The 27,863-nt window shown below is 39.1% G+C and overlaps 1 protein-coding gene and 1 pseudogene across 5 annotated transcripts in view; both read left to right on the top strand.

Annotated features, from left to right (window-relative positions):
- FAM168A (family with sequence similarity 168 member A) overlaps nt 1-27,863 on the top strand; it is a 202,426-nt gene that overhangs the window by 139,117 nt on the left and 35,446 nt on the right. The window lies entirely within an intron of this gene.
- Nucleotides 14,933-15,032, top strand: LOC128061060 (uncharacterized; annotated as a pseudogene).

Raw genomic sequence — 27,863 nt, 5'->3', positions numbered from 1 at the left:
CCCAAGAAAAGGCATCTTTATTGCTCTTATCACTTAGGAAAATTTCACGGGTTTTTAGGAACCCTGTGCCAGGAACAGGGATGAAGACTAAATCTGTGCTTTTTATAAATCACAGTATCACAGCAATAGTGTATTCCAGTAAACAGCTGTCTTCTAGCCAGTTGACAGTTCTCTCTCTCTTTATATCTCCTTTTTAAAGCTCCTTTACTGAGCACTTACTGTATGCCAAAAATTGAGCTCAGTGTTTTACAGACTATTTATTTTTATGTTTGCAGTAATCCTATGAAGTGGTTATAACTAGCTCCTTGCACATCTTGGAAAAGTTAATTTAAAGATTAATCTGTTCATATACTTTAAAATACTGAAAGTATAGGTAGTGTTGTAGACTGAGTGTTTATGTCCCCCCAGATTCATACATTGAAACCCTGGCCCCCCAATGTGATGGTATTTGGAGATGGAGCCTTTGGGAGGTAATTAGGTTTAGATGAGGTCATGAGAGGAGGGCCTTCACAGTAGGATTAGTACCTTTATAAGAGGAGAGGAAGACACCAGAGTTCTCTCTCTGCCATGGGAGTGATCTTGGGTGGCCTTGGCCTGCAACAGCTTGTATTGGGGCTTTGGTTTCCAGCCAGAGATTGAGGCCAGGTCATGGTGGTAAAAGTACCAGATCCTAGCCATTAGGCAGTGGTCAGTGACCTGGAAAAAAGATTTTCCACAAAGACAGAAAGTAGTGAAGCAAGTGAAGTATTTATTAAGAGGAAAAAGAGTACAGTATGTGTGGATAGACACATGGGCAGACTCAGAGGGACACTCCCTGACTTGCTGAGTTGCACCCTCAGTTTAAAGTACTTTTATGGAGCATTTCTTCCGGTTTCCTTTGGCCAATCATTTTGATTTTGCCTGGTTTGCAGTCCATATTTGGTATATCTTGGGATCCTCCCATGTGTGTGCACGCATCCCTTGACAATATTCCTCTTTAATTGCCAAGGAACCTTTCTGCACGTGTAGTCCGAGAGGTCTTCTGACTTCGAGAATGAGAAATACATGATCTGGGCAGGGCCCAGCCTTCTCCCTTAATTGTCCTGCTCTTCTTGTTCTGGAGTTTTGGTCTATAGGAAATGAATTTCCAATTGCTTTATCCTGGTGGTGGGGGGTGAGGTGGGGTATTTCTCTCCTGCCTCAGAAGGACACAGCAAGAGGGCTGCCATTAGCAAGCCAGGAAGAGAGAGCCCTCACTAGAACTCAGCCAGACTGGCACCCTGATCCACATACTTTCAGCCTCCAGAACTCTGAGAAAGAAATGTCTGTTGTTTAAACCATGCAGTCAGTCTGTGTTATTTTGTTGTGGCAGCTCCAGCTTACAGTAAAGATAGTAAGTACAGTGAACACTTGAATATGCTTTACATGGATTGACCATCAAAATGGGCTCTTTACAGACTGGGACATTTCTTTTTCTGAAAGGTCTCAGAAATGTTTCTCTGTTAGAAGTTTGAAGTGTAGTTAAGATCTAAACGTTGTCTACTTTTCTGTTTTTTTCCTTTTTCTCTTCTTTTCTTAAAATGTTCTAATGGTGAGAGTGTCCATGTGTCACTAGAGGCACTAGAGGTATATGTGCTGAGAAGAGGACAGGTTTTGGATTCTGTCAGATCTGGAGTAGAATCTAGGCTCTGCCACTAATTAACTGTGCAAGCTTGAGCAAGTTATTTAACCTTTCTGAATCTCAGTTTCTTCAACTGTAAAATGGGATAATGGTCTATACAGATGGTTGGTTCACTGGTCCATGAGAATGTTTATAAAGCCTCTGGCACCATGCTCATCACTGATGCTCAGTTAATGGTTATCACAGTGCACAGCAATGAGCATACCATATAGGGAAAAGAATATGGGATATGGAGTTAGTGACTTAGATTATAGACCTGATTCTGCCACTTAAAAACTATGACATCGGATAAATTATTAACCTTTCTGGGCTTCAGTATATCCTTTGCAAAAAGAAAAAGGACTGTGAATGCCACCTTTACAAGACAGCTGGGAGTAATAAATATAATGGGGCCAACCATTGACATGTAGTAGAATTTGAAAAATCCAGTTAGAAAAGAATTGTGAAGTGTGAGAACAGATGGACCCCCTTGCACTAACTCATCATTTTATAGGTGAGACAATGAAGAACTGTTGAGGAAAGTATTGAAGCTAGGCTGTTACCTAAAGTCTACCCATCCTGGGTCTGTATATTCATTGTCTCACTATCACAAAGAGCAACCAAGGTTTTATCCTTGAAAACCTTCCTTCTCTACATCCTTTCCTGGCCATTTCCCCATCTTTTGCTGGGCCACACCAGCTCACATGCTCTCCCCACTCCTGTGCTGAGCCCTAAATGAATTTCTTGGCTTCAATATACAGCAAACACGTTCAATATGCCATTTACCCCTCCCCACAAAAGACATGGCCTTCAAGGTTGCAAAGCTAGGAAATTGGTATGTTCAGACTTTACTAGCATTTTCCACCAGTTTTTTTTCCCCTCTAGAATGCTTTCTTTACTTAAAAAAAATATATTAGTTTAAGAAGCTGATTTTTTTAAAAAATGTCTTTTAATTGATTTATTTTGGCTATGCTACATGGCATGTAGGATCTTAATTTCCCAACCAGGGGTCAAACCCACGCCCACTGCAATTGAAGCATGGATTCTTAACCTCTGGGCTACCAGAGAAGTCCCCAGATTTGTATTTGACATGGCAGTTTGTCAGCTAGAGGACCTTAATAAGTAAGCTGATAGCCTGAAAATACAATGAAATAATCTGAGGGTTAAAAAAAAAATCTTTCTTTGCAGTGATATGGCCCTGCACATTTTACTCCACTGTAAGGACCACCTGGTGGAGGTTTTAAGACTGACATTTGTACTTTGGTCTTTGGAAATAACTTTTATGGGTTTTTCCCCCTCATATTTATTTCTTATAACAAGTCTGGGGAGATAGCCCTTATTTTCCAGACGAAGTGACTGAAGATGAGTTTTCCCAAGGTCATAATACATGGCAGAGCCCCCAAGCCCCAGTTTTCTCCATTACAAAGCAAGAGCTTTTAACTGCTGTAGCACACTTGAGTGTGTCTTGGAAACCACAGTGATTAGGATCTGAGATGAGCCTGGAAAATGGATTGATTCCTGAAACTACTCTATGAAACCCCCTTCTGATATTATAACTGGTCTCTGCTCAGAAAAACTTCTCAGGTCACTAAGTTACTTTTCCACCTTTGATTGCAGAATAGCCTCTAAGGAGAATTCTTATCAACTTGTCTTGCTATAGTAGTTACTAACAATCTCCCTGTTGTTAAGCCTTCATCCTATTTGACCTCTGTATCATTGGATACTCCTGACTTCTCCCTTCTTGAAATTTTTGTTTCCTTGCTCTTCTTTGATTATATTATAATTTTTCTCCTTATGGGTTCTCTTTATGAGTTATGTAGAGACTGCAGAGGTCCTCAGAGAAAGCAAAAGGGAACTTTTTCTCTTGCATATTTGGTTTATAGCAAATTTTCCTTTTTAGAACAAGGATAGTTGAAATCTAACAATTCTTTTGAGTTTGTCTGCAAGGAAGAGGTATGCTCGAACTCTTGCATTACCTGTGTAGTCAGCTTGGACTGGTTTAGTTTGGATCTCAGCTTCTTTGCTAACAAAGCCAGATTTGACTTCTAAAAACAAAATTAACTTTCAGTTATAAATAAGTACGAGGGACATAATGTACAGCATGATAAATATAATTAACACTGCTGTATGATATATATGCAGTTTACTGAGAGAATAAATCCTATCACAAATAAAAAAGTATTTTTTCAGGACTTCACTGGTGGTCCAGTGGCTAAGACTCCTCACTCCCTGGGTTCAATCCCTGGTCAGGGGAGATCCCACATGCCAAAACTAAGATCCACACAATCAAATAAATAAATATTTTTAAAAAAGAATAGAAAAAATTTTTTTTCCATTTATTTAATTTTATATATATATGAGATGATGGATGCCCACTAAACTTATCATGTAACCACTTCATGATGTATATAAGTCAAATATTACTCTGTACACCTTAAACTTATATAGTGCTGTATGTCAATTATATCTCAACAAAACTGGAAGAAAAAATTTAACTCTCCAATGCCAGAATTTCTCTGAAGCTTAAGAAAACAAGGGTCCACAGAACCCCACGTAATAATAGATAAGAAGTAAAATACTTTACAACTTTACCATTTGTAATTTCGTTGAATCTTTATAACAGTTGTATGAAGTAGAAGTTTTTATTAAAATATTCATTTTACAGATGAAAGTCTAAGAAAGGTCAATAAATGTGTACAGGTTTTTATCACTTGTAAGTGGCAATGCTAAGACTAGCGCTTGAGTTTACTGGACTCTAAATCTAATTCCAGGCTGTCAGGCAAGTGCTCTCTGGGTTTTAAAGGGAACACAAGCAGTATGTCTGCCTCTGATACATTATGTGTGATGTCAGTACAAAGAGCAAATGGATTAAATCTTGTTTGGACAAGAATCATGTGCATTAAACTAATTTTTTCTTTCCTTATAATTGATCTACTTTCTTGGATCACAAGATAATTTCCCATTTTGGTAGAAAGGAAAGCAGTGTTTTTGCCCAAAGAAAGAAGTGTCGGTGTTGGGTTATTCCCTGTTCCTCTTGGCTCCCTGTTCTCCTGTTCATTTTTTTTTCATGTCTCCTAGACTGAGAACTCCTTGAGGATGAAGGTTAGGAACCTCCTGTGCCTAGAAGACAGCAGGCAGTTAGTTACTCATTAAATATTTTTTGAATTGTTATTATGTTTATGTTAATTATAAATTACTGTTTCCGTAGGTAATTATTTTATAGTAATAACTACCATTGTGTGTGTGTGTGTGTGTGTGTGTGTGTGTGTGTGCGTGCATGTGCGTGTGCTTTGTCATGGCCAGTTCTTTGTGACTCCATGGACTGTAGCCTGCCAAGCTCGTCTTTTCTTGGAATTTTCCAGCAAGAATACTGAAGTGGGTTGCCATTTCCTCCTCTAAATAACTACCATTAATGACTAATAAATGGAGTACTGGGCACTTTATAAACATTGTCTTCAATTCTCATGATAACTGTACAAGGAAGAGCTATTGCATATGAGGAAATAAGGTTCAACTATGTTAACTTTTCCTAGGTTTTATAGCTTGTAATTGTTAAGTGAAAAATAGGCATATGTAAAAGAAAATAATTTTTTTACTTTATTGTGGCAAAATATACATAAAATTTACCATTTTAAACAATTTTAAGTATACAGTTTAGAGGCATTAAGTTCCTTCATGATGTTGTATAAACATATTATTTCCAGAACTTTTTCATCATCCCAAACAGAAATTCTCTATCCATGAAATGATAATTCTCCCTTTCCCTTCCCTCTAGCCTCTGGTAACCTCTAATCTAGTTTCTGCCTCCTTGAATTTCCGTATTTTAGATATCACAAGAGTGGAATCATACAATATTTGTCCTTTTATTTGGCTTATGTCACTTAGCATAATATTTTCAGGGTTCATCCATGTTGTAGCATATATCAGAATTCATTCCTTTTGATAGCTGGGTAACAGTTCATTTATGCCACATTTTGTTTATTCCATTCAACATTTGTCTCCTTAAATCCTGTGGAATAAACTTTAGCCCTTGGATGCTGAACCATGGCTGTCAGTCTTTGTGCTGGTCCCTCAGCCAGCAAAAGCAGCTATGAGAAATCAAACACATAAACAAACCCTGTGGAGGAACAAGGTTCTTACAGCCAACCCTAGCTCCGGCAGGCCATACCAGCAACTTAGGGCTTCACTATCACTGCTATCTGAGTGTGGGAAAGGGCATGGGCTGGGCAAAAGATTGAAATGAACTGTTTATTTGACTAGATTCTGGTGTTCCAAAGTAGTTACTACAGAGAGTTTCTGCTAGTTCAGGTTTGGTGGAGAGATGAGTTTCTGGACCTTCCTGTTGTGACATCTTCAGGACGTCACTCCCAATATAGGTATCCTTTAAAAACAAAACCTGCCACAGGTGTACGTGCGTTCCCAAACATGAACCCCCCTCCCATGTATACCCGTGGTGGATTCATGTTAATGTATGGCAAAACCAATACAGTATTGTAAAGTAAAGTAAAGTAAAAAAAAAAAAAATTAAAAACAAACAAACAAAACCTGGTGTCATATAAAAAAGATTTGTTACCATTGCATAAAAGAAAGTATCAGGAAAGGATTTTTTTTTTTCCAGGTAAGGTCCTAATACTTCCACTATTCTTGGCAAATAAAAAATAGCATTGTCCTGCTTGATGGTGGGTGACATGTACTTTCCATGTATTTGTTCACAGTGACAGATTCTCAGAAATAGCTGAGGTAACAACAATGTATTCAGTCATTGGCATATTTCTGTTAAATGATGGAAATATTATCCTATAGCTCAGTTGGTTTCCTATCTTCTACCCTGGTGAAAAAAATCTTTATTCATTAGCATGCTGAGAGCTTTGAATCAAGATTTAGGTGCTTTCTTATGCTTGGAGAGATTTCATTTAAGGTTTTGCTTTAAGGTATTTCATACTTGCTTTGCTTCCTTGGTGGCTCAGATGATAAAGAATCTGCCTGCAGTGCAGGAGACCCAGATTTAATCCCTGGGTCAGGAAGATCCCCTGGAGAAGAGGATAACAACCCACTCCAGTATCCTTGCCAGCAGAATTTCATGGACAGAGGAGCCTGGTGGGCTACAGTCCATGGGGTCACAAAGAGTCAGACACGACTGGGTGACTAACACTTGCCACTTTCCAGGGTACTAGCCCTTACTTCTTTACACTGCTGATACTTTTTGGATTGGCACCAGGATTGCTGGATAGAGCTCTGGGGAACACCAGGTTTTCCATCCTTGAATCTAATAGTAGTTCTATTAGTAACTATTCATTGAGTAACAAGATATACAAGCTGGGTGCTTTATATAGTTCATCTCATTTAAGCCTCCTAATATCTCACAAGATGGACATTATTGTTCAGTTTTATAGATGAAAAAACGGATGCAACGAGGTTAAATGACTTCCAGGGTCGTAGAGGATTTCATTACAGTTTTCCTAGGCTCCAAAGACTTCTCTGACCTCTATCACATCCTGAATGAGAGGAGGCTGAAATTAAAAGTTCTTTATTTTGGCTCAGCTTGCTCTTTCCAAAATAAAACAAAATGAGGAGGTTAAGAATATTTTGTACAACATGGGAAATATAGCCAATATTTTATAATAACTATAAATGAACTACAACTTTAAAAATTATGACTCACTATATTGTACACTTGTAACTTATATACTGTATTTCAATAAAAGAATAATAAAATAAGTTTTTAAAAATGAGGCAGTTGCTCCTCAAGATGCCTTAGAAACTAGTAAAGGGCAGGGTTAAGGAAAATAGGTGTTCTCTTCCCCTCTAGTAAATGTCTGCTCAGGCCTATCTTATATATAAACTTCCAGGTGAGATTTTGTTTGAAGGGAGGGTTCTCCTGCCACACGCAGAGGGAGGGAAATGAGCTGGTCAGGATGAACTCTGACCTTCCAGTTTCTTATGTACTCTATTCTTCAAATTGTAAGATTATCAATTTTGTGAAGACACATACAGGCAATGACTGTGACCTTTGTGTATGTTACCTCTCCATGGACTTCCTCCCTTAACTAGCACAGATTGTACGGAGAAAAAAGACACAAGTAAGGAGGTAGTTGCAGTAGTGAGACATGCTGTCTCAGAGGGATGTGCCACTCTATTCTAAGAACTTAACATAAGAAATGGATGTACTTACAAACTGCTGTGGAATAAAGTGGACATAGGGGAAGGGCCATAACTCTTCAGAGGTTGTTATCAGGAAAGCCTTCTCAGAGGTTAAGCATGGAACTAGGTCTTGAACCACAAGGTGGAGTTCTCAGTTCCAGGTCTGGTTCTGTTGCTAATAACTGCAAGACACTGGGAGAGTCTTGCTTTCACTTCCTATCCAGGCTATGAGGGACTTACATCAGTTGTTCAGCAATTTCCCTTCCAGCTCTAACATTCTGGGCATTAATCTATAAATTTTCTTTAGCTCTCTTTCATTATAAAGCAACTGGCTAACTCATACCCTTAATCTATTTCTTTTGCCTCTTCTTGAACACAGTTTTCTATGCCCCTTCTTAGAGTCCCTGGCCTTAGTGAAAGGTTGAGATACCAGGAAGGTGAGGTGAGCTCAGTACCCTTACTCAGAATCCTCTCCTGCAGCAACTCTGTCAGTCCAGGTCTTCTTACCCCAGGGCTCCTGATGTTCTTGGGCAAGACCAATAGGAAACTATGGAAGGCCTTTACAGAAGGATCCTCCTGAAAGAGACTAAGGATAAGCCATGTGAGTTCATTCCCTTTTCTCGCTAAATAAGTTCATGCAATTTAATTTTCTGTTAGTTGTTTATGATGATTCCTTTGTGTATGTGTGTTTAGTCTCTCAGTCATGTTCGACTCTTTGCGACCTCATGGACTATAGCCCAGCAGGCTCCTCTGTCCATGGGATCCTCCAGCCAAGAATACTCGAGTGGGTAGGCATTCCCTTCTCCAGAGGATCTTCCTAGCTCAGGGATGGAACATGGGTCTTCTGCATTGCAGGAAAATTCTTTATGGTCTGAGTCACTAGGGAAACCCCTATTATGATTTGTAGTTAATGGAAGCATAATTTAATACTTAATGTTAAATGTACTTAGCCCTGAATGATATTTAGTATAGTATTTATATTAAGTTTCTTCTAGAAATTTAATTAGAAGAAATGGAATAGCCATCATAGTCAGCAGAAGAGTCCAAAATGCAGTACTTGGATGCAGTCTCAAAAACAACAGAATGATCTCTGTTTGTTTCTAAGGTAAACCATTTAATATCACAGTAATCCAAGTCTATGCCCCAACCAATAATGCTGAAGAAGCTGAAGTTGAATGGTTCTATGAAGACCTATAAGACCTTCTAGAACTAACACCACCAAAAAATGTCCTTTTCATTATAGGGGACTAGAATGCAAAAGTAGGAAGTCAAGAGATACCTGGAGTAACAGGAAAATTTGGCCTTGGAGTACAAAATGAAGCAGGTCAAAGGCTAACAGACTTTTGCCAAGAGAATGCACTGGTCACAGCAAACACCCTCTTCCAACAACCCAAGAGAAGACTACACATGGACATCACCAGATGGTCAATACTGAAATCTGATTGATTGTATTCTTTGCAGCCAAAGAGGGAGAATCTATATCCAGTTAGCAAAAACAAGACTGGGAGCTGACTGTGGCTGAGATCATGAACTCCTTATGCCAAATTCAGACTTAGGTTGAAAAAAATAGGGAAAACCACTGGACCATTCAGGTACGACCTAAATCAAATCCCTTACGTTTGTACAGTGGAAGTAAGAAATAGATTCAAGGGATTATATCCGATCCACAGAGTGCCTGAAGAACTATGGACAGAGGTTTGTGACATTGTACAGGAGGCAGAAATCAAGACCATTCCCAAGAAAAAGAAATACAAAAAGACAAAATGGTTGTCTGAGGAGGCCTTACAAATAGCTGAGAAAAGAAATGACGCAAAAGGCAAAGGAGAAAAGGAGAGATATACCTATTTGAATGCAGAGTTCCAAAGAATAGCAAGGAGCAATAAGAAAGCCTTCCTCAGTAACCAATGCAAAGAAATAGAGGAAAACAATAGAATGGGAAAGACTAGAGATCTCTTCAAGAAAATTAGAGATATCAAGGGAACATGTCATGCAAAGATGGGCACAGTAAAGGACAGAAGTGGTATTGACCTAACAGAAGCAGAAGATATTAAGAAGAGGTGGCAAGAAAACACAGAAAAACTATACCAAAAAGAGCTTCATGACCCAGATAACCACGATGGTGTGATCACTCATCTAGAGCCAGACATCCTGGAATGCGAAGTCAAGTGGGCCTTAGAAAGCATCACTACGAACAAAGCTAGTGGAGGTGATGGAATTCCAGTTGAGCTGTTTCAAATCCTGAAAGATGATGCTGTGAAAGTGCTGCACTCAATACGCCAGCAAATTTGGAAAACTGAGCAGTGGCCACAGGCCTGAAAAAGCTCAGTTTTCATTCCAGTCGCAAAGAAAGGCAATATCAAAGAAGGTTCAAACTAACGCACAATTGCACTCATCTCACATGCTGCTGCTGCTGCTGCTAAGTCACTTCAGTCGTGTCTGACTCTGTGCGACCCCATAGATGGCAGCCACCAGGCTCCTCTGCCCATGGGATTTTCCAGACAAGAGTATCTCACATGCTAGTAATGCTCAAAATTCTCCAAGCAAGGCTTCAACAGTACATGAACCATGAACTTCGAGATGTTCAAGCTGGATTTAGAAAAGGCAGAGGAACCAGAGATCAAATTGCCAACATCTGTTAGATTACAGAAAAAGCAAGAGACTTCCAGAAAAACATCTACTTCTGCTTTATTGACTATGCCAAAGCCTTTGACTGTGTGGATCACAACAAACTCTGGGACATTCTTAAAGAGATGGGAATACCAGACCACCTGACCTGCCTCCTGAGCAATTTGTATGCAGGTCAAGAAGCAACAGTTAGAACTGGATATGGGACAACAGACTGGTTCCAAATTGGAAAAGAAGTATGTCAAGGCTGTATATTGTCACCCTGCTTATTTCACTTATATGCAGACTACATCATGAGAAATGCTGGGCTGGAAGAAACACAAGCTGGAATCAAGATTGTCGGGGGAATTGATAAATAACCTGAAATATGCAAATGACACCAGCCTTATGGCAGAAAGTAAAGAAGAACTAAAGAGCCTCTTGATTAAAGTGAAAGAGGAGCGTGAAAAAGTTGGCTTAAAACTCAACATTCAGAAAACTAAGATGATGACATCTGGTCCCATCACTTCATGGCAAATAGATGGGGAAACAATGGAAACAGTGAGAGACTTTATTTTGGGGGGCTCCAATCCAGAACTGCAATCCAGATGGTGATTGCAGCCATCTGGATTGGTGGGAAGAACTTTCGTCCTTCTAAAGCAGTGATTCAGTTAATGCTAAGCACGTTCTTCTACACAGAAAAGAATATTTGTAGAGAATTCTAGATAAACAAGACTGTCCAGGAACTTCTGTTCTCCCCTCCCTTCCCAGACATTTCTACTGAGCTTGAGAAAGCAGTACCCCAATTCACCTGTGACTCACTGACAGCTCCTAAGCCATCAAGAAAGTTATCTCAGAATTAGGTGCTTTTTGGTTTGTTTCCTTACCCTCTCATACATACACTCATACATACTCTCTCTTCTCCTTCCATGTACCCATCCATCCCTGATCAGTACCATCAAGTACAGGTGTATTGCGGACAAAGCTTGAGAATCATCGTCATAACGTTGTTGTTTTCTTAATGGCAGCTGGTTGTGAGTAGTCTGTGCATACTTTGGGAGATTGGTGAACCTCTAGTGCTAACTTGTTCTTTCTTCCAAAATGTATTGCCTGGAGCTCCTAGGATAATTTCTCTTCTAAATACCTACTGGCATTGCCCACTGATCTGAAGCATTTGGAATCTAGTCCTTCCTTAAAGAGAAATCTGTAGAAACCTGTTAATAGTTGCTTTTAGGGGGATTTTGGAGGGTAGGGTAGGAAGGATTGTTTTTTGTTTGTTTAAAAGATGTAAGCAAAATGATATCCGGATAGAGTATCTCTTCTTAGGATTGGAGAGACTTTTCACAAAAGGTAGCCAACTGTAAGTTTTCAAAGATTTATACCTTCTAGCAGTGGCTTCTAAGTGTCCTCACCAGGCCTAAGAATTTGTTAGAAATACAAATTCTTGGGCCCTACCCCAGATCTACTGAATTACAAACTCCAGAGCTTCCCCAGGAGTCTGTGTTTTCACAAGCTCCCTAGGTGATTCTGATGCTCAAATCTGCCATTTAGTTAAATGTTTAATAAATAGTTTTTTTCTTCTTTCCCAATTCAGTGAGCTTGTCTAGGAATCTTGCCATCGTAAATGTCTTCATTCCTCCAGGAAGTACCTTTTGGGTTCTGAACAGCTGTAGAAACAAAGGCAATATGTTAGCTTGGAGACATGTCAGCTATGGCACCTGTGTCAGCTGTGACAGGAGTGGCTGGCCCCCTCCCAGACAGACTGGAAGGTCTGTGAGCAAGCTGCTCAAAACCCTGGACAGAGGAATAGAGGGTACAGTTTTCAGGAAGATGGCCAACAAGTCTACCTTTCCCCTATGCATCTTAGGAAGACTAAATAATTGGCCCCCAAAAACATGGCTTTAAAAGGACATATGTTGGGTGAGGTTAAACTTGTGATTACTTGAAAATTGCTCAGCTGGTGGCGAAGGTACTTGAATTTAAGTGTCTAAATCAGATTTTTGCTGTTATCGCTCTCAGCAGGAAAAGAGGCAGAAAAATCAATAGCCCTTGGTCTTGTTTAAGCTACAGAACCACACTTCTTATTATCTCCAAAGGCCTCTGGCTGCCAGAGAGAGAAGCTTGGGCCATCACCATCACAACAAACGCTGCCAAGATTGTAAGTTTCTCCTTAGTTCTTTGAACTCTCTCATCTTCGACTTGCATGGCAGGGAGTCTGAAATCTTTGTGGCCCATGAGATAAGTTGGGGTGAGCAGCCAAGATCTATCTCCAAACCTTCCTTCCCTTTACCCTACTTAGGATGGCCCCTGAGCTGGGAGAACTGAATTCAGAAGTACAGACATGAGGGATGGGCAGGTCCAATAGAGTTGGCCTGTTCTGAGCAACTCTGTTGTGATTTAGGTTACTGACAATTCTGTGTTTCTTGAGGAACATGGAGGCCTTGAAGAAGTAGACCGAGTAATTGATATTATTACAATCATTTTCATCATTTGAGTACCCATTCTCTGCCAAGTCCAATGCGAGGTGTTTCTGATATAGCTTAATGATTGACTCCCTAATTTTGAATCTTATTAACTCTATCTCACACACTAGCAAAGTGATGCTCAAAATTCTCCAAGCCAGGCTTCAATAGTATGTGAACCATGAACTTCCAGATCTTCAAGCTGGATTTTAAAAAGGCAGAGGAACCAGAGATTAAATTGCCAACATCTTGCTGGATCATCACAAAAGCAAGAAAGTTCGAGAAAAACATTTACTTCTGCTTTATTGACTATGCCAAGGCCTTTGACTGTGTGGATCACAGCAAACTGTGGAAAATTCTTCAAAAGATGGGACTACCAGACCACCTGACCTGCCTCCTGAGAAATCTGTATGCAGGTCAGTTAGAACTGGACATAGAACAACAGACTCCTTTCCAAATCAGGAAAGGAGTACGTCAAGACTGTATATTGTCACCCTGCTTATTTAACTTACATGCAGAGTACATCATGCAAAATGCTGGGCTGGCTGGAATAAGCATAAGCTGGAATCAAGATTGTTTGGAGAAATATCAATAACCTCGGATATGCAGATAACACGACTCTTACGGCAGAAAGTGAAGAAGAACTAACGAGCCTCTTGATGAAAGTGAAAGAGGAGAGTGAAAAAGCTGGCTTAAAACTCAACATTCAGAAAACTAAGATCATAGCATCCGGTCCCATCACTTCATGGCAAATAGAGGGGGAAACAATGGAAATAGAGAGAGACTTTATTTTGGGGGGCTCCAAAATCACTGCAGATGGTTACTGCAGCCATGAAATTAAAAGATGCTTCCTCCTTGGAAGAAAAGGTATGACCAACCTAGACAGAATATTAAAAAGCAGAGACATTACTTTACCAACAAAGGTCCATCTAGTCAAAGCTATGGTTTTTCTAGTAGTTATATATGGATGTGAGAGTTGGACTTTGAACTGTAGTGTTGGAGAAGACTCTTGAGAGTCCCTTGGACTGCAAGGAGATTCAAGCAGTCCAACCTAAAGGAAATTAGTCCTGAATATTCATTGGAAGGACTGATGCTGAAGCTGAAACTCATACTTTGGCCACCTGATGCGAAGAACTGACTCATTGGAAAAGACCCTGCTGCTGGGAAAGGTTGAAGGAGGGAGGAGAATGGGATGACAGAGGATGAGATGGTTGGATGGTATCACCGATGCTATGGACATGAGTTTGAGTAAGCTCTGGGAGTTGATGATGGACAGGGAAGCCTGGCGTGCTGCAGTCCATGGGGTCACAAAGAGTTGGACACAACTGAGTGACTATCTGAACTGAGCTCTATCATTTAATTACTCTGTACCACATATAAATACCTGAAGATGCTACTGGAAGACTTGACTAATGGTAGTTTAAACAAATAAAAGTGTATTTTTCTCACATAAAAAAAATCTGGAGGTCAGTGGCAGATGGCATTGATTTATTAGGTCTGTGATTTCAAGACTGTTGTCCCCTGAATCTTTTGGCTTTTCCCACTTGTTCTAGGATGACTGCTATAGTTGTAGGCGTCACCTCTGCGACCGAGGTGGAAAAAAGGTGATGGAACATCGAAATACTTGTCCTTTTACTAGAAAAACAATGGCTTTCCCACAGTTCCCCCAGGAGACTTATGTGTATATTTCCTTGATCAGAACTGGGCCACTTGGCTAGTCCTAAGGAATCGGAAGGCTGAGAAAGCGGGTACTTTTCCAGCCTCAGGAGGGCAGAGGGGGTTGGAAATGGGCATTGAGTTAGCCAGCCCATGGTCTACCAAAATGACCTGGATGAGTAAGTTAGCTTCTCTAGTTGGTTTCCTCATCTATAAAATAATGGTAATAGTGGAACCTCATTAAGGGATTATGAAAATTAAATGAGATCAATGCAAAGTATTCAGTAGCATGATACTTGACACACAGTAAGTAATATTATTATTTTTATTGCTAGTATTATTATCACCTCAACTCTGCAAAGTTATTATTGTTCCATTTTAAACGAGGAAGCCAAAGCTCAGTAAGTGGAAATAATAGTTTGACTCATGCTTGCTTAGGCAGCACATATACTAAAATTGGAACAATACAGAGATTAGCATGGCGCCTACGCAAGGATGACATTCAAATTTGTGAAGCCTTCCATATTTTTTAAAGATAGTTTGCCTGAATTCACAGAAGTCAAAATGATGAAACAGATTAGAACCCATATCTGAATCTAAAGTCCATGCTCCTTTTTCTGCAGTGGCAGTTGAGTCAGCAGAGAAATGGTGGTTAGCTGGTAAGTTCTTTTTGGCCAGATGCATGGCATCAGCCATATGGGCTGTGTGATTAGGGAAGGAGGGAGACTAAAAATAGAGTAGATTTGCACCTCCTAGAATAATGGAAATAAAAACAAAAATAAATGGAACCTAATTAAACTTAAAAGCTTTTGCACAGCAAAGGAAACTGTAAACAAGGTAAAAAGATGACCCTCAGAATGGGAGAAAATAATAGCAAATGAAACAACTGGCAAAGAATTAATTTCCAAAATATATAAGCAGCTCATACAATTCAATACCAGAAAAACAAATAATCCAATCAAAAAGTGGGCAAAAAACCTTAAAAAGACATTTCTCCAAAGAAGACTTACAGATGGCTGATAAACACATGAAGAGATGCTCAGTGTTGCTCTATTCAGTTCAGTTCAGTTGCTCAGTCGTGTCCGACTCTCTGCAACCCCATGAATCGCAGCACGCCAGGCCTCCCTGTCCATCACCATCTCCTGGAGTTCACTCAGACTCGGATCCATCGAGTCAGTGATGCCATTCAGGCATCTCATCCTCTGTCGTCCCCTTCTCTTCCTGCCCCCAATCCCTCCCAGCATCAAAGTCTTTTCCAATGAGTCAACTCTTCACATGAGGTGGCCAAAGTACTGGAGTTTCAGCTTCAGCATCATTCCTTCCAAAGAAATCCCAGGGTTGATCTCCTTCAGAATAGACTAGTTGGATCTCCTTGCAGTCCAAGGGACTCTCAAGAGTCTTCTCCAACACCACAGAGAAATGCAAATCAAAACTACAAGGAGATATCACCTCACACCAATCAGAATGGCCATCATCAAAAAATTCACAAGCAACAAGTTCTGGAGAGGGTGTGGAGAAAAAGAGAACCCTCTTGCACTGCTGGTGGGAGTATAAATTAATACAGCTACCATGAAACACAGTATAGAGATTCCTTTAAAAAACAAAGACTAGAACCATCATATGACCCAGCAATCCCACTTCTAGGCGTATACCCTGAGGAAACCAAAACTGAAAAAGATACATGTACCCCAGTGTTCACTGGAGCACTATTTACACTAGCTAGGACATGGAAGCAACCTAGATGTCCGTCGACAGATAAATAGATAAAGAAACGTGTGTGTGTGTGTGTGTGTGTGTGTGTGTTGCTCAATCGTCAGTCCAACTCTCTGTGACCCCATGGACTGTAGCCCGCCAGGCTCCTCTAAGAAGCTGTGGTACATATATACAATGGAATACTACTCACCCATTAAAAGGAACACATTTGAGACAGTTCTAATGAGGTGAATGAAGCTAGAGCCTATTATAGAGAGTGAAGTCAGAAAGATAAAAACAGGTATCATATATTAACACATATATATGGAATCTAGAAAGATGGAACTGATGAACCTGTTCACAGGGCAGCAGTTGAGATGCAGACATAGAAAACAGACTTTGGACAAGGGCAGGGAAGAGGAAGGAGAGGGTGAGATGAATGGAGAGAGTAGCATGTTAGTGTACACACTACCATATGTAAAATATAGATAGCCAATGAAAATTTGCTCTATGACTCAGGGGACTCAAATTTGGGCTCTGTAACAACCTAGAGGGGTGGGAAAGGGTAGGAGGTGAGAGGGAGATTCAAGAGGAAAGGGACATACATACACCTGTGGCTAATTCATGTTGATGTATGGCAGAAATCAAACCAAATATAGTAAAGCAATCATCAATCAATTAAAAAAAATAAAAGAGTGTGTTTGGATAGTGAGATCACAAACAGAAGCCCCTGCTGGGACATATAAAGACCAAGAGAAATATGACTGAAGAGGTCATCATTGGATTGATACTAGATCCACAATATTGAGGGATGAGTACTTGAGAAAAGCGGAAATATAATTTGATAAGAGCTTTAAGAAAAGCCAGTTATAAGAGTAGCTAGAGTGACTTCCCTGATGGTCCAGTGGTTAAGAATCCATATGCCAATGCAGGGGACATGGGTTTGATTCCATGGGATCTTCCTAGGAAGATCCTACAAGCCTCTGTGACTAAGCCCATGGGCCACAACTGCTGAACCTGATGCCCTAGAGCCTGTGCTCCACAACTAGAGATGCCATCACAGTGAGAAGCCTGCACACTGCAACTGGGCAGTAGCCCCCACCTGAAACTAGAGAAAGCTCAAGCCCAGAAACGAAAACTCAAACAAATAAAAAAAGAGTAGCCAGAAGGGACCCCTAATCAGGTCTGGTGAGACGAAGATTATGGGAGACTTCTTGAAGAAGGAAATAAAGTGAAGGGCAAGGGAAGGACAATCCGAGCATTGGGGATAGCCTGAATAGTGACAGTTGAATTCAGTATGCTAGAATAGTTGTGTGTTCGGTATTGGTGAAGTACCAGGCCAAGATTGGCAAAAGAGGAAATAATAGGACATTCAAATAGATAGGAGCCAGAATTGGAGAGTCTTTATGTCATGCTAAGAAAATTTGTAACTTAATCCTTAGGAATAACCTTTATCCTTGTTTGGATACTTGTTTGAAACTTTATCTTTGATCACCATAGTAGCAATTTTGAAAGGTCTTTCTGGATGAAGGTGGATGGATTGGAGAGAGAGAAAATAGAGGTCAGAAAATAAGTTAGGAAGCCCTAAAAATAGTTTGGTCAAGCAATGTGAACAAGGAGTGGAGACATCTTTGAGGCATTTTTAGAACAGTGTCTTACATTCAGTTCAGTTCAGTAGACATTTAATATGTGTGGAATATAAATTAGTAAGTTAGGACTGGATGTTGAATTTGGGCAATAAGAGAAAGGAGGAATCTGGACTTACCTCAGGACTTCCCTGGTGGCTCAGACGGTAAAGGTCTGTCTATAATGGGGAAGACCCGGGTTCGAGCCCTGGGTTGGGAAGATCCCCTGGAGAAGGAAATGGCAGTCCACTCCAGTACTATTGCCTGGAAAATCCCATGGACAGAGGAGCCTGGTAGGCTACAGTCTATGGGGTCGCAAAGAGTCGGACACGACTGAGTGACTTCACTTTCACTTTTCTCTGGCTTAGGTGACAGTTTGCACAGTTATGCCTTTTTCACTGAGTTCTTGGCAGTACTGAGGCCAGTGTGTGTCCTTTAAGATGTTTCTCAGATAATTTACTCATAACACTTGAGGAATCTGCTTTTATTCTAGTGCTGGGATTTCTAAATTTAATGCAACTTGGTAATTACATGGCAAGATGGTGCTAGTCCCATTTTACAGATTTGGGAACTGAGGTACAGAATAGTTAAGTAACTTGCCTGGGATCATTCACCTACTCAAGAGTTGAGAGATGTTCCTTCCTCTATAGCATGTAAGGCTCTTGAACTTCCCCTTGTGATTTCAACTGATCATAGGCCACAATAAAACAAACCATAAAATTTAGATTAGATTGATCTGAGTACTCAGCCATGAGTTAATTGTAAATCAGTGCAACTTCTAATTCAATCCAACAGACTGTACAGTATCATTTTTGTTATACAAAGAATGGTCTATTGATGCCTTCTTTGTGTTAAGAGGAAAAAAAATTAAAACTCATAGAGTCCACCATTTCCCTATCATTCTTTTTCTTTATCAGATCTGGTTTCAGTCTTAACTGTCACTAAGATAACCATGAGCAAATTACTTATTTTTGCAGAGTCTCAGTTTTCTCACCTCTAAAAATATGGGAGATGTTCATTTAATAGTTACTGTTAGTATTATTTTTCAAATGCAGAAAGAGATTAAAGATTTGATAAGGATTATAAGGGCTTTGCCCAGGTCACATAGTAACTTAGTGGCGTCTCTAAACAAGAAATGTGTTGAAGTGGAAGCATTTTCTGGGGATCCTTGAGCTGAGACATGGTTCATATTTTAGCGTATTGGAAAACCCAATCCTGATCCAGAGACAGTACACTGTCTCTTTTTTCTAGACCTGTACACATTATTTTTCAACAAAAATGAGATTATATGCTATGTTCTGTCCTGTAACACCTTAGTTTGTTTAAGGAATTATGAATTGTGTCATTTAGATTTGTTTTGGATAATGCCTTGTTAGTCGACATTGAGGTTGCTTTAACTTTCACTATTAATCAATAGCACAAAACAGAATAACAGACTGAAAATAATGGAGAAATAAAAATGCCGAAGTATGGGGACACTGATATTTATACATTTTTAAAGAGATAGAAATGCTTTAAAATGCACAAAAGGTTGTAATACACAATATACACACAACTGCACACAAAAAGTTTCTTATATTCAAAGCATAACAACTACCTGTATTCAAAGGCATCACTGACTCAATGGACATGAGTTTGAGCAAGCTCAGGGAGTTGGTGATGAACCAGGAAACCTGGGGTGCTGCAGTCCATGGGGTGACAAAGAGTCGGACACAACTGAGCTTCTGAACTGAACTGAAAGCATAATGACTGATTCAATGTTTCCACAAAAAAACACACTAAGATGGCTTTTGTCTAGCCTCTGCTTGGCCAAATAGCGATAGGTCTACTCACCTGGAGCCATGTAAGGGAAAGGGAAAAGCAGGAGTGAGGGACATGAGTGAAGACTGAGAAGCTTTTCATTAAGTAGTCTTAAAATCTACAGGCAAATGCAACCATTTCCAAAACGGGTGGGGGACTAACATTTATTAAAGCACTTACCGCTCTGTGCCAAGTATTTATGCTAGGTATTTTGCATGGTACCTCTGTTGATTTTGAATCCACACTGCCTCCCTTCAGAGCCCCTGTTCTTCCTGCTGGATTATGATGGCTACCATAAGACGTCCAGAGCAGGAAACTCCTTCTCCTGACTGTCAGTAGGAATATTGAGATGGATGTCTACAAAGCAAGTTCAGGACTTCCCTACTTTCTTCCCTAGCCACTCATATGCAGATACAGGAGAAGGAAAAAGAGGCACTGGTCCCAGCATAAAGTGTTGTTGTTATTCAGTCGCTCAGTTGCATCCAACTCTTTGAGACCCCATGGACTACAGCATGCCAGGCTTCCCTGTCCTTCACTATCTCCCAGAGTTTGCTCAAACTCATATCCATTGAGTCAGTGATGCCGTCTAGCCATTTCATCCTCTGTCACCCCCTTCTCCTCTTGCCCTCAATCTTTCCTAGCATCAGGGTCTTTTCCAGTGAGTCAGCTCTTTGCATCAAGTGGCCAGAGTATTGGAGCTTCAGCATCAGTCCTTCCAGTGAATATTCAGGATTAATTTCCTTTAGGATTGACTGATTTGCTCTCCTTGCTATCTAAGGGACTCTGAGGAGGCTTCTCCAGCACCACAGTTTGAAAGCATCAGTTCATTGGCGCTTAGCCTTCTTTATGGTCTGACTCTTACATCCATACATGACTCAAAAAACATACATCAAACAATTAAATGAATTATTGTCTATTTTTTAAAATACCAAAACAAAAGCTCTGAGAATTGATTTGCCCAAAGTCACAGAGCTAATAAGTAAAAGAGCTGGGATTTGAATCTAGGTCTACCTGTAAATGAAGCTCCTGCTGTCTCTAAAACACTGTGCAGTTTGTCTCAATTTGACACTTCCTCTAAATGTCCACTACAGTGTTACTTGTTTGAGTCAAAAGTAAGGGAAAGTACATGATCTGAACAAAAATAACACTCTACTTAAAAAGTCTCTCTTGTAACTAACTCAGAATTGCAGCAGCCTCTCCAATCCAGAAGCCAGACCAAATTGGAGGGAAAAGGAGTCAGGTTAGTTGCTATTCTTTTTGTCCTTCTTCCCAGTTCCACAGCTCTTTGTATGTGCCTCTTTGACAGCCTTTATTGGAAGATACCGAATTCCAGGGTTACTTAAATGTTTGTCTTTCTCATAGAGGAAAAGAGTTCATAGAGGGCAAAGATTGTCTTTTCATTTTGCACTTGTAGTACCTAAAGCGTAATAAGTGTTAACGTACTTATTTATTTAATTGAGTTGACCACGGCTTGTTTATTAACTCACTTTTGAAGGCAGTCACTCAGGTATTAACTTTTAATATATACACAATCCAAAAAAGTTGAATTTTTGGCCTTCTAGCCTACAGCTAATTCAAGCACTGGGAAAGGGCTAGCTAAGAAAGTCTAAAATGATGCAGGCTTCAGGATGATAAAATGAATGTAAGAGTGTTAACTACCTGAGCATAAATAAAGATGCATTTAGATCTATGCCCCTAATTTCTTTCATTTTTCAGGAGGAGAAATGTCTTTCCTTCATTCGAAATGGAAAATTCCTCTGTATCCTCCTACTTCTTCAGGCTGTTATAGCCACTCTGTTCCTTTACTATCAACATTTTTACTTATGTTTTAACACAACCTACATGAAATTAAAAGACTCTTACTCCTTGGAAGAGAAGTTATGACCAATCTAGACAGCATATTTAAAAGCAGAGACATTACTTTGCCAACAAAGGTCCGTCTAGTCAAGGCTATGGTCTTTCCAGTGGTCATGTATGGATGTGAGAGTTGGACTGTGAAGAAAGCTGAGCGCCGAAGAATTGATGCTTTTGAACTGCGGTGTTGAAGAAGACTCTTGAGAGTCCCTTGGACTGCAAGGAGATCCAACCAGTCCATTCTAAAGGAGATCAGTCCTGGGTGTTCATTGGAAGGACTGATGCTGAAGTTGAAACTCCAAAACTTTGGCCACCTCATGCGAAGAGTTGACTCATTGGAAAAGACTCTGATGCTGGAAGGGATTGGGGGCAGGAGGAGAAGGGGACGACAGAGGATGAGATGGCTGGATGGCATCACCGACTCAGTGGACGTGAGTTTGAGCGAACTCCAGGAGTTGGTGATGGACAGGGAGGCCTGGCGTGCTGCAATTCATGGGGTTGCAAAGAGTCGGACACGACTGAACGATTGAACTGAATTGCACTGAACTGTTCCAATAGCTTCACTAAATCTGCTCTGTGTCCAATTAAAAAGCAGATATTGTCATAGTGAATTTTTTTTAAAGATTCAAGAATTTAATATCTATAGGAGATATATTTTAGATTCAAAGATACAAAAAAGTTGAAAGTAAAAGAATGGAAGATGATGATGTAATAGGAACCACGAGATAGCTAGGGTGGTTATACTATTATCAGACAGAATAGCCTTTAAAATAACAATCACCATAATGTTACTAGAGTTAATGAAGGACATTTTATAATAATGAAGGAGTCATTCATGAAGGTAAAACAGTTATAAACATATACTTCATAACAGAGCTCCAAAATACATGAAATAAAAGCTAACAGAAATGAAGGCAAAAGATGGTTCAACAGTAGTAATTGAAGACTTCAGTACCTCTCTTTCAATAATGGATTGAACAACTATGCAAAAGATCAACAAAGAAATAGAAGACTTAAACAGCACTGTACACCAGCTACACCTAACAGATATCTGTAGGACACCCCAACAACAGGCTTTGACAATCAGAAGAATTTAATTATTTTCCAGAACACATATAACCTTCTCCAGGATAGACTGTGTGCTAGGCCATAAAACAACTCTCATTTAAAAGAGTGAACTCATACAGATTATGTTCTTCAATCACAGTAGATTGGAATTATAAATCAATAATAAGTTTAGAATTTAGTGACAATTAAATAACATGCTCTTGAATAATCAGTGGGCCAAAGAAGAAATCGCAAGGGAAACTAGAAAATAGTTGGAAATGAGTGAAATACATCTGACCAAGACTTATGGGATATAGCTAAAGTAGTACTTAGAAGAAAATTTATAGCTATAAAAGCCTATATTAAAAATGAAGAATAACCTCAACTCAGTAACCTAACTTCTCACCTTAACACTCTGGAGGAGGGGAAAGAGCAGACTAAACCTTAAGCAAGACAAGGAAATAATAAAGATTAGAGCAAAAATCAGTGAAATTAAAAAAAATTTTTTAATCAATAAACCAAAAGTTGTTTCTTTAAAAAGAGCAACAAAATAAACTTTTATTAACAAACTAGACTGATTAAGAATAAGAGAAGACTTAAATTACTAAAATCAGGAATGATACAGGGAACATTACTACTGACTTTACAGAAATAAGGATTATAAGGGAATACTATGAACAGTTGTATGACAACAGATCAGATATCTAGGTGAAATGGACAAATTGTATATGGTCCCTGACTTAATAATAATGGTTTGACTTGGGATTTTTCACCTTTGCAATGGTGTGAGAGTGGTACATATTCAGTAGAAGCTATACTTCAGATTTTGAATTCTGACATTTTCCTGAGCGAGCAACACGCAGTATTATAGTTTCTCATGATGCTGGGCAGCAGCAACGAGCAGCAACTCCCAGTCAGCCACATGATCATATGGATAACAACCAACACACTTAAAACCATTCTGTACCCACACGACCATTCTGTTTTCAACTTTGAATACAATATTCAGTAAATTAAATAAAATATATAATACTTTATTATAAAACAGACTTTGTGTTAGATGATTTTGTCCATCTATAGGCTAATGTAAGTGTTCCAAGCATATTTAATTGTAGGCTAGGTTACACTATCATGTTTGGTAGATTAGGTATGTTAAATACATTTTCAACTTATAATATTTTCAACTTATCAGGATGTAACCCCATCATAAGTCAGGGAAGATCTGTACTAGAAAGACAACCAACCAACCAACAAACTTTCCATAAAGAAAAGCCCAGGACAGATAGCTTCCTTGGTGAGTTCTAACAAATATTTAAATGAGAATTAACACTAACCCTCTTCAGAGTCCTCCAAAAAATAGAAGAGGGGGAATCATTCTATAAGGCAAATACTGTCCTGATACCAAAACCAGACAAAGACATCATAAGAAAACTACAGACCAATATCCCATAAATGTGAAAGTCCTCAACAAGATTCTAGCAAAATGAGCAATAACTTATAGAAATGGTTATATTATATACTACAACCAAGTGGGATTTATCCCATAGGTGCAAGAGCCACTCATAATAGGAAAATCAATCAGTGCAACACATCATATTAAAACATTAAAGGACAGAACTCACATAATCATTTCTATAGATGAAGAAAAAGCTTTTGACAAACTCTGATACCCTTTCATTATTTAAGAAAACTAAGCAAGTCAGCAAAATAGGAATAGAAGGAAGTTTCTCAGCCTAATAAAGGACATCTGTGAAAACCCATGGCTATCATCGTAGTTAACAGAAAAGGACTGAATGTTTTTCCCGTAACACTGTGAACAGGACAAGGATGTCCAGTCTCATCACTTCTATTGAACATTGTGCTGGAGGTTTTAACCAGGGCAGTTGGGCAAGAAAATGAAATAAAAAGCCATCCAGATTGGAAAAGAAGAATTAAAACTGTATTTGCAGATGAAGCAATCTTACGTAGAGAAAATTCTGAGGAATCCATGCAAAAACTGTTAGAACTAGTAAATGTGTTCAATAGGGTTGCAAGATACAAGATCAATACACAGAAGTCAATCTATTCAATTGTAGTGGACAATCCAAAAATGAAATTATGAAGCAATTCTGTTCATAATAGCATCAAACAAAAAAGGAATAAATTTAACAAAAGCATAAAATTGTTTACCTTGAAAACTGTAAAACATTCTTGAAAGAAATTATAAATCTAAATAATTAGAAAAATGCCCCATGTGGATTGAAAGGTTTAATATTTTTAAGATGGTGATATTTTCCCGGTTGATCTCCAGATTCAACATAATCCCTATCAGAATCCCAGCTGACTTATTTGCATATTTTGATAAGCTGTTCCTGAAATTCACATGAAATTCAAAGGATCCATATTAGCCAAAACAGTCTTGAAAAAGAATAAATTTGGAAGACCCACACTTCCCAATTTCCCAGTTATTAAAAAGCTACAGTAATCAAAACAGCATGGTTCAGGCATAAGGGATAGACGTATGGATCACTGGAATTGTATTGAGTATCCAGAAATAAGCCCTTGCATTTACAGTCAGTGACTGTTTAACAAGGGTACCAAAAACAATTCAGTGGAGGAAAGAATAGTCTTTTCAACATATGGTGCTGGAACAACTAGATATCCACATATGAAAGAATGAAATAGGATCCCTACTTTACACCATGTGCAAAAATTAACTCAAAATCGTTCAAAGACCTAAATATAAGAGCTATAAAATTCTTATAAAAAAACTTGGAGATAAATCTTCATGACCTTGGATTTGTCAAGGGTTTCTTAGATTGACACCAGTAATACAAGAAGCCAAAGGAAAAAAATTCGTAAATTGGATTTCATTAAAGTTAAAAAAACTTTTGTACTTCAAAGGACACTATCAAGAAAGCAAAAAGACAGTCCACATATTTGGGATAAAATATTTGTAAATTACCTAATAAGGGACTTATACCTGTGTCTATATGTCAAGAACTCTAACAACTCAGTAATTAAAAAAAAAAACCCAATTAAGAAATATGCAAAGAATCTGAATAGTCATTTATCCAAAGATGATGTACAAATGGCTGATAAACATAGGAGATGTTTAACGTTGGTCATCAGGGAAATGCTGATTGAAAACTACAGTGAGATTCTGCTTAATACCCTTAAAATGGCTATAATTAAAAAGGCAGGTAGTAACAATTGTTGGCAAGCATATGGAGAAATTAAAACTCTCATATACTGCCTGTGGGAGTGTAAATATGGTATAGCCATTTTGAAAAACAGTATGGCTGTTCCTCAGGTGATTTCCTATCTCTATGGCCTTGCCTATACTGCTCTGTTTATTTGGGAATGCCAGTCCTGTTATCTTTGCCTGTCAGAATCCTGCCTGTCCCACAAAGCCCAGCTCAGCTTACAATTTCCCAAGCCTATAGTCTTAGAAACAGATTCTGCTAGGTTGTGTGTCTCTTTTTAGTATTACAAAATTGCTTTTCATAATGCTTTTACTGATTCCCATTGTTTCAGATTCTTCCTAACACTAGATACTGTCAGACTTATTTGTTAATGTTTGTTAGTCTAATAGGTTTGAAGTGATATTATATCCCATCTACTTGTGTTTTGCTGATTACTAGTATCTTTGGACATCTTTTTCTTTTCTCCTCCATCTCCCAAGTCATTTGAGTGATTTTTTTTCTGTGAATTGCATGATGAGATTCTGTTGGTTTATTTTCATTTTCTTATTGATTAATATGAGTTCTTTATTCTGGATACTAGTTCTTTTTTGAGTTCAGTTTGGTCACTCAGTCGTGTCCAACTCTGTGACCCCATGGACTGCAGCATGCCAGGCCTCCCTGTCCGTCACCAACTCTCGGAGTTCACTCAAACTCATGTCCATTGAGTCAGTGATGCCATCCAATCATCTAATCATCTCATCCTCTGTCATCCTCTTCTCCTTCCACCTTCAATCTTTCCTAGCATCAGGGTCTTTTCCAACGAGTCAGTTCTTTGCATCAGGTGGCCACAGTATTGGAGTTTCAGCTTCAGCATCCGTCCTTCCAATGAATATTCAGGACTGATTTCCTTTAGGATGGACTGGGTTGAATCTCCTTGCCATCCAAGGGACTGTCAAGAGTCTATTTTAGATGTGTGATAAATATATTTTCTCACTCTGTGCTTGTTTTTTTAACTGTTTATATTATTATTATATATTATAATAGCATCTTATCATACAGATTTAAATTTTGAGAAGTTAAATTTATCAACCTTTTATAGTTTTCTGTTTGTTTGTTTTGGTCTCATCTAAGAAATACTTTCTAAGTGAAGTGAAGTGAAGTCGCTCAGTCGTGTCCGACTCTTTGCAACCCGTGGACTGTAGACCACCAAGCTCCTCCGTCCATGGGATTCTCCAGGCAAGAATACTGGAGTGGGTTGCCATTTCCTTCTCCAGGGGATCTTCCCGACCCAGGGATCGAACCCAGGTCTCCCACATTGCAGGGAGACGCTTTAACCTCTGGGCCACCAGGGAAGCCCAATACTTTCTAATCCCAGGGTCAAACTGATATTCTACTATTTTTTTTCTGATAGTTTTAAACTTTTTGTTTCTTTAATTTAGGTCTTTGATCTTTCTGGAATTGGAGAAGTGTGAGGTGGATCTAATATTTTTTTCTTCACATGGAAAACCAAGTATCCCAGTATATTTTACTGAATCTGAGCAGGATTCTTCCCTTTACCAGATCTTGTGAAACACAACAGTGAAATGAAAGAGTGAATTGATCTAGAAGGAAAAGGGATTCATGGACCAAATCATCAATTTGCAAAATTTCAACTGCTTTTTTCTCTCTTTTAAAAAAGAAGTGCAGGGAGAGCAGAAACCTTGCACCAAACAATCTGTAAAGTGCTGACTACCTCCCACCTGTCTTATACCGATAGATTTGGGGTGGGGTAGGGAGCAGCGGCAACACACTCCTGGATTGGTAATTGAGACAGACTAGGTCATCTATTTTCCATTAAAATTTATCTCATACTGGCAGATAGGGAACTTTGGAAATATTTTTTAGGTTTGTAAAAGAATGTTTTGTACTGAGCAACAGCACCGATTTACCTGCTTACTTAGAAGTAGTTTTATTATTAGCTTTAATATAGCCTATTTTCTTATCTCTGTTTTTTTGTGATTTTTTTTTTTCCACTAAAGACTTTATCAAACTAAGCCTGGCCTGGTTTTAGCAGCCTTTCTCTTCCTGGCCAGCCAAGGTGGATGACCCACAGGTTAGTGCCTCTCACCTGATGGGTGAGTTCTCCCTGAAGGTGCAGCATAACTGGAGCACAGTTGATTACTGGATAGTCCTCCCTTTC

This window comes from Budorcas taxicolor, chromosome 15, assembly GCF_023091745.1.
Source record: "Budorcas taxicolor isolate Tak-1 chromosome 15, Takin1.1, whole genome shotgun sequence".
In the NCBI taxonomy this organism is placed as follows: domain Eukaryota; kingdom Metazoa; phylum Chordata; class Mammalia; order Artiodactyla; family Bovidae; genus Budorcas; species Budorcas taxicolor.
Note: the sequence above shows the minus strand (reverse complement) of the source record. Positions and strands in the feature narration are given on the sequence as shown.